Genomic DNA, 8760 nt, shown 5'->3' with positions numbered 1-8760 from the left:
ACTATTAACACTTAAGCATATACACTATACAATAGCAAAATTAAGCATATACACTATACAATAGCAAAATTAAATGACACTATACATATTTTTGTTCATATGCACTATCTTATTTTCTTATTTTTGTTCATATTTCTTCTTCTTGTAACCCTAACCTAATTCTAAATATTACTAACCCTAATAATCTAACGCAAACCTAATAACAATAGGAATTAAATGACAAAAAAATCTTTTTGTTTTTCTTCTTTTCTTCTCCTTTTTCTTCCTTTCTTCTACTGGCCGGAGTGTTGGGGAGGAGGGGGCGGGGGGCTTACCGGCCGGAGGTGTCGACGACGCGTGGCGAGGAGGACGGCGGCGCGCGGTGAGGAGGACGGCGGCGGCGAGGAGTACGACAAAGACGGCGAGGAGGATGGCACGTGGCGGCGAGCAGGACGTCGGGCAGCCTGACGGCGTCGTCGAGTTCGTCGCTGTGCCGCGCCGGGCAGGAGAACGAGAGGAAGAAGAAGAGAAATGGACGATTTGGGTTGGAATTTTTCGAAGTCCCGCTTATATAGGTGGATCTTTAGTCCCGGTGCGTGGCTCGAACCGGGACTAAAGACCCCCTTTAGTCCCGGGTGGAGCCACGGCCCGGGACTAAAGCCCCTCGTTTCCCGCCTCCTCGCCTGCCGAAAAGGGGTCTTTAGTCCCGGGGCGTGGCTCCAACCGGGACTAAAGGTGGTCTGTAGTCCTGGGGCGTGGCTCCACCCGGGACTAAAGCCCCTCCTCGGCTGCACGATAAGTTTAGTCCCACCTCGTCCAGCGAGGTGGAATAACACTTGTTTATAAGCCCCGTCGCAGCTTCTTCATCGAGCTCCTCTCTAAAGCAGGCTTACGGGCTTAAACTCACTGAAAATTGAAACTATATTAGAAATTATAGGGAAAATTCAATCTAAATTCAAATGAGAATTTAGATTGAATTTTCTCTATGATTTTGAATATAGTTTCAATTTTTTCTATTTTCATAATTAATAATTTTGACTATCCAAACTATTATCTATTTTGTTATTTTCAATTAAAAACTATGTTTATTAAAAATTCTTTTTGCATATTTGAGAATTTGACAAAACTATGATAATGAAAAGTGTTTCAAATTGAATAAATAATGCAAAACTATTTTTTATTTTCATAATTAATAATTTTGACTATCCAAACTATTATCTATTTTGTTATTTTCAATTAAAAACTATGTTTATTAAAAATTATTTTTGCATATTTGAGAATTTGACAAAACTATGATAATGAAAAGTGTTTCAAATTGAATAAATAATGCAAAACTATTTTTTATTTTCATAATTAATAATTTTGACTATACAAATTATTATCTATTTTGTTATTTTCAATTAAAAACTATGTTTATTAAAAATTCTTTTTGCATATTTGAGAATTTGACAAAACTATGATAATGAAAAGTGTTTCAAATTGAATAAATAATGCAAAACTATTTTTTATTTTCATAATTAATAATTTTGACTATCCAAACTATTATCTCTCGAAGTAGCAGCGTTTCGAACGAGAACTCATCTCTTACAAAGGGATTTATTTTTTTGAAATTATTTGAACTCCATACTTTTTGTGTGTTCAAAATGCACCATTCAAAGGCACATCACAAAATTTCAACAATTTCTGACTTCATTTGGTATATTTCGTGCATTTACTTTTTTTTTGATCTAGTTGACCCTGAAATTGAAAAGCACTACAAATGAACTCTGAAAATGTTGAAAGTTGGCATGCTATCATCATTTCACCCACATAACATGTGTTAGAAAGTTGAGAGGGCTACGACAAAAATTGGATGCAGTTCATGTACAAAATGGACAATCTCTCTCGAAGTAGCAGCGTTTCGAACGATAACTCATCTCTTACAAAGGGATTTCATTTTTTTGAACTTATTTGAACTCCATACTTTTTGTGTGTTCAAAATGCATCATTCTAAGGCACATCACAAAATTTCAACAATTTCTGACTTCATTTCGTATTCTTCGTGCATTTACTTATTTTTTTGAGCTAGTTGACCCTGAAATTGAAAAGCACTACAAATGAACTCTGAAAATGTTGAAAGTTGGCATGCTATCATCATTTCACCCACATAGCATGTGTTAAAAAGTTGAGAGGGCTACGACAAAAACTGTATGCAGTTCGTGTACAAAACGGACAATCTCTTTCGAAGTAGCAGCGTTTCGAACGAGAACTCATCTCTTACAAAGGGATTTCATTTTTTGAACTTATTTGAACTCCATACTTTTTGTGTGTTCAAAATGCACCATTCTAAGGCACATCACAAAATTTCAACAATTTCTAACTTCATTTGGTATTCTTCGTCATTTACTTTTTTTTTTGAGCTAGTTGACCCTGAAATTGAAAAGCATTACAAATGAACTATGAAAATGTTGAAAGTTGGCATGCTATCATAATTTCACCCACATAGCATGTGTTAAAAAGTTGAGAGGGCTACGACAAAAACTGGATGCAGTTCGTGTACAAAACGGACAATCTCTCTCGAAGTAGCAGCGTTTCGAACGAGAACTCATCTCTTACAAAGGGATTTCATTTTTTTGAAATTATTTGAACTCCATACTTTTTGTGTGTTCAAAATGCATCATTCTAAGGCACATCACAAAATTGCAACAATTTCTGACTTCATTTCGTATTCTTCGTGCATTTACTTATTTTTTTGAGCTAGTTGACCCTGAAATTGAAAAGCACTACAAATGAACTCTGAAAATGTTGAAAGTTGGCATGCTATCATCATTTCACCCACATATCATGTGTTAAAAAGTTGAGAGGGCTACGACAAAAACTGTATGCAGTTCGTGTACAAAACGGACAATCTCTCTCGAAGTAGTAGCGTTTCGAACGAGAACTCATCTCTTACAAAGGGATTTCATTTTTTTGAACTTATTTTAACTCCATACTTTTTGTGTGTTCAAAATGCACCAATCTAAGGCGCATCACAAAATTTCAACAATTTCTGACTTCATTTGGTATTCTTCGTGCATTTACTTATTTTTTTTTTTGAGCTAGTTGACCCTGAAATTGAAAAGCATTACAAATGAACTCTGAAAATGTTGAAAGTTGGCATGCTATCATCATTTCACCCACACAGCATGTGTTAAAAAGTTGAGAGGGCTACGACAAAATCTGGATGCAGTTCGTGTACAAAACGGACAATCTCTCTCGAAGTAGCAGCGTTTCGAACGAGAACTCATCTCTTACAAAGGGATTTCATTTTTTTGAACTTATTTGAACTCCATACTTTTTGAGTGTTCAAAATGCATCATTCTAAGGAACATCACAAAATTTCAACAATTTCTGACTTCATTTCGTATTCTTCGTGCATTTACTTATTTTTTTGAGCTAGTTGACCCTGAAATTGAAAAGCACTACAAATGAACTCTGAAAATGTTGAAAGTTGGCATGCTATCATCATTTCACCCACATAGCATGTGTTAAAAAGTTGAGAGGGCTACGACAAAAACTGTATGCAGTTCGTGTACAAAACGGACAATCTCTCTCGAAGTAGCAGCGTTTCGAACGAGAACTCATCTCTTACAAAGGGATTTCATTTTTTTGAACTTATTTGAACTCCATACTTTTTGTGTGTTCAAAATGCACCATTCTAAGGCACATCACAAAATTTCAACAATTTCTAACTTCATTTGGTATTCTTCGTGCATTTACTTATTTTTTTGAGCTAGTTGACCCTGAAATTCAAAAGCACTACAAATGAACTCTGAAAATGTTCAAAGTTGGCATGCTATCATCATTTCACCCACATAGCATGTGTTAAAAAGTTGAGAGGGCTACGACAAAAATTGTATGCAGTTCGTGTACAAAATGGACAATCTCTCTCGAAGTAGCAGCGTTTCGAACGAGAACTCATCTCTTACAAAGGGATTTCATTTTTTTGAACTTATTTGAACTCCATACTTTTTGTGTGTTCAAAATGCACCATTCTAAGGCACATCACAAAATTTCAACAATTTCTGACTTCATTTGGTATTCTTCGTGCATTTACTTATTTTTTTGAGCTAGTTGACCCTGAAATTCAAAAGCACTACAAATGAACTCTGAAAATGTTCAAAGTTGGCATGCTATCATCATTTCACCCACATAGCATGTGTTAAAAAGTTGAGAGGGCTACGACAAAAACTGAATGCAGTTCGTGTACAAAACTGACAATCTCTCTCGAAGTAGCAGGGTTTCGAATGAGAACTCATCTCTTACAAAGGGATTTCATTTTTTTGAACTTATTTGAACTCCATCCTTTTTGTGTGTTCAAAATGCACCATTCAAAGGCACATCACAAAATGGACAATCTCTCTCGAAGTAGAAGCGACCCCCACAATAAGAGACGACATTCTTCTTCTCTCATATATGGTGGACACTAGCTCACCTGATTTTTCAACCGTCGATGATGGTCGCTACTCCTACTTTCCCTAGTGCATAACCAATATCTAGCACAAGGAGAAGAAGGAGAAGCGACCCCCATAACAAAAGTGGTTCCGCGGCATGCCACGTGGTTCCGCTGCACGCCACGTGGGACTAATGGTCTTTCATTTTTAAATGACTGTTTTAATCAAAAACAGATCTGTTATAAAAGGGATTTCATTTTTTGAACTTATTTGAACTGAAGACTTTTTATATATATATGTGGTTGAAATGCATGATACCATGAAGTTAGAAAGGGCTAAACCATTCAAAAGTAGCAAATGAAGTTAGAAAGGGCTAAACCATTCAAATTTGGAAACTATAATGGCACAAACAGAAACTAGACATATATAAATTGGTCCAAGAAGTACATGATACTAGTCCAAACAGTACATAATAATAGCTACCATAGATATATATACAAGTGTTCGACGTTCAGAACACTACTCGTCTGAATCATCTAAATCAGAATGTCCACCTTCCTCGAGGTGACGCTGGCCATAGTGGACGACTCGAATCTTGCGGTACAACTCGTATGAAACGTATGCATCTTTTGCTGCATACTCAATGTTGATATCATCAAGTGGGCCCTTCTCCCAAAGTTTGTGCTGACACTTTGGGAAACTGGTCTTCATATCACCATATGACTCGTCGATCAAGGCAACTGCCATATGAGCCATCGAAGTCATGTCATGTCGAAGCCTGAATATCGTTTGGAGATCAACGAGGCAACCAGCTGGTATCTCAATACCGAAGTTGTGCCTCATCTTCAGCTTGTCGTTCCTTATGTCAACGGAAGCAAAAGTGATGCCGCTGTGAAGGAACTCCATGAGTTCTGGACAATGCTTGTCACTCCTGCAACAGAAACAAATTAAAATGGAACAAATGTTACATACTGCTGCAATAAGGAAACATGTTTCACTACAACTAAAGAGAAACTTATCTTTAGGATTCAAATAGAACATATGCAATGGAACCTAGAGAGATCACTATAGCTATCCAATGGAACCTAGAGAGATCACTAGCTATATGCAATTTTCATGACTATGACATATCATATTGCTATCCAATGGAACCTAGAGAGATCACTAGCTATATTCAATTTTCATAACCTTGGATCAAAGAACACCCCATAAAATTGTATCACTACAACTATGATTTCAATGGAACATATTGAACCAATCAGATTTTTCAGATTGTGGAACACTATTCCAATCAGATTGTGTTCCCTTCAACTAATCAAAATTGTTTCACTACAACTATTTGAAGCGAACCAACTATGATTCCAATGGAACATATTAAACACTAGTTGATTCTAATACGATTTTTCAGATTATGGAACACTATTCCAATCAGATTGTGTTCCCCTTCAACTAATCAAAATTGTTTCACTACAACTATTTGAAGGGAACCAACTATGATTCCAATGGAACATATTAAACACTAGTTGATTCTAATACGATTTTTCAGATTATGGAACACTATTCCAATTAGATTGTGCTCCCCTTCAACTAATCAAAATTGTTTCACTACAACTATTTGAAGGGAACCAACTATGATTGAAACAAATAAACTTACAATGTCATTATCTTGGATCAAAGAAAGCCTCAAAACTTACCTCGCCCATTGGAAGATCAAGACATGGCGTGCGAAGCATAGTTGGATGACGGCAACACCGCGTTGATCGGCCGTGTACTCCAGATCAAGCCCCAAGAACTTCTCATGATCCACTGCGTGGTCATACCATCGTTCCTTCAACTGTTGAAGAAAAAACGGCACCTCCCTGCTCAGGTTCGTCTACACGACACGGAGCTTGGTCGTGCCATGTGCGAGCACCTCATGAAAGCTAGTTGGCATGGTGGAAGAAGAGAAGGGAAGAAGAGAGGAGAAGAACAGAGAGGGCGACGCGAGAGAGAAGAAGAAACTGAGAAATGGCGACTGTACGCTTCGGTTCGTGCTTTTCATCGCCCGAAACGACGCGGGATGCAAACCGTTTGGGTCTTTAGTCCCTGGTTGAGCCACCAACCGGGACTAAAGAGGTATACCAACGGTTGCCACCACTACGGCAGGCCACGTGTTAGGCCTTTAGTCCCGGGTTGAGCCACCAACCGGGACTAAAGGGGGATACAAACGGTTGCCACCACCACTGCCCATCGCTAGCCCTTTAGTCCCGGTTTGGGACACGAATCGGGACTAAAGGCTCCTTACGGGCCGGGATTAAAGCCTCGAGGGAGGCATTGAGAATTGGGGCGACGTGGCCGGGCCTTTAGTCCCGGACCAGAGGCACGCCGGGACTATATGGTCCCGGCCAAAGGCCCGTTTTCCACTAGTGACATCAGCCCATACTTCCTGATCAGTCCATGCGAGTTTCCGCAGACCCGGCTGCCAAAAATAACAAACGTTGGGGTCAGTACAATTACTCATATGCATAATCGTTGGAGACAATGACATCAGGGATCGAATGGTACTCCAGAGAAGTGCTTGTGAAGTCAAACAAGTTAAACTATTGAGGAAATTCTAGCAGGATTTTTCTAGTTCTAGTCGCATTACACATTTGTGAAGCTAGTTGCACATCACAAGAAGCTTTGAATGGTTTCAGCAAGATATACCGATAAGGAAAACCAAAAGCCCATACCTGACCACGTCTTCCCGAGGGTCCTCTCAGGCTCCGGCCGCTGCCGATTGAAGAACCCATCGCCATCTAGGAGGCCGCCATGGGAATTGGGGAAACTTGACTGCAAGCAGCACGAGACCACAGAGATCCACCTCCTGGAACCGCCTCTTGTTGGATGGCCGGAGACGGGAGGGCCGCTGACTCCCATGGGCCATGGCCAGTAGGGAAAAAATCATGGGGGGGGGAGGATGCTGCGCTGCTGAGAGGGATTCATATGATGAGACACTGTTCCTAGTTTATGATTCATTTGGGGAAAAATCGTGGGGCGAGCTCACGAGCGGCGGGGCGAGCGGCAGGGGGAGCGGCGCGGCGCGGCGGGGCGTCCTGGCGAGCGGCGCGGGCCGGCGAGCGAGGCGAGCGGCGGGGCGAGCGCGGCCTGGCCGGCGAGCGAGGCGACCGGTGGGGCGAGTGCGGCGAGCGGCGGGGGGAGCGGAATATCTCAAAGTAGCAGGAATATCTCAAAGTAGATAAGAACTACAATATCTTAAATTCAGATCATTTAACACCAACAATCCTCTTTTCGAAAAAACACTACAATATCTCAAAGTAGCAGGAATATCCATTTAACCCATTGTAATTACGTGGGATAAGTGTATAAGAAATCAGTGAACATAACTATAGTTCTAAACTATTGACAAAAGAACGCGAGTTTAGCATAATTGAAGAAGTATCACTAAGTATGTACCCTAAATTGTTCACCTTAGTATCAAGTTGCTTGTGGAAATTATTCACGAACTAAAAGCACTATAACCTACATATTCAGTTGTTATCCGAAGAAATGGGCAAAAGCAAACTCTATGTCTACATGCGTGAATATAACTATTACATATTTCCAATTGATATGAGTTACTTTTTCTATACCGACAATAATCGTTGTGGCGCGTTTGGCGCTTTGTACTTTTATTTTTGTTGGTCTCAAATTGATGTACTCGGTTCAAACTATTTTTACCTTACTCAATTAAAAGATTGTATGCATCACTCGATGCAGAGGCCGGGGCGATGCCTCCTTTTCTAAAAAAAATAACGACAATAATCCCTTCATTGTCACGTTGTGTTCCAATCTTCTCCTCTGTGCTGCAGCGAATTACAAAAGTACAGTTATTCATGTCAATCCCCACTACACAGGCAGTTTGGTCTGAATGCAAGAACTAAAAAGGCCAAATTCTAAACCCAGCCAGGATAGTAAAAGTAACAAGAATAATATAGCACTGTTCACCAAACAAATCATGGGAAAGCATGCTCAGGGTCGAGCCGCCTCCTCTAATGCCCTGCTTAGGCACAGAAGAAGATAAGAGCTAACGTTACACCAAACTAAATTGTGAAGTATAGATGAGGCGGAGAACCAATCCGTCAACATGTTTAATGCCGCTCTAGGTGGTTGTTTCTGACCATGTCTAACTCTATCTCAATTAGCTACGAACAGAGTGTCAACACTTTTAAAGTTCAGAAGTGAAATATCTAGTAAGTTAATAAATTATTTGAAGTTTTACATATGATCCACATCAACAGGACACTTTGAACTTCTAACCACAGCTCATCATATCCACTAACTTTTACTGCACTTTTGGGCAACCTGGTTGTATATGTGGTACAGGCATGCTATGTGTACCATTTAACTA

This window comes from Hordeum vulgare, chromosome 3H (assembly GCF_904849725.1).
Source record: "Hordeum vulgare subsp. vulgare chromosome 3H, MorexV3_pseudomolecules_assembly, whole genome shotgun sequence".
NCBI lineage: Eukaryota > Viridiplantae > Streptophyta > Magnoliopsida > Poales > Poaceae > Hordeum > Hordeum vulgare.
The sequence above is the reverse complement of the archived record's forward strand: the minus strand, read 5'-3'. Positions refer to the sequence as shown.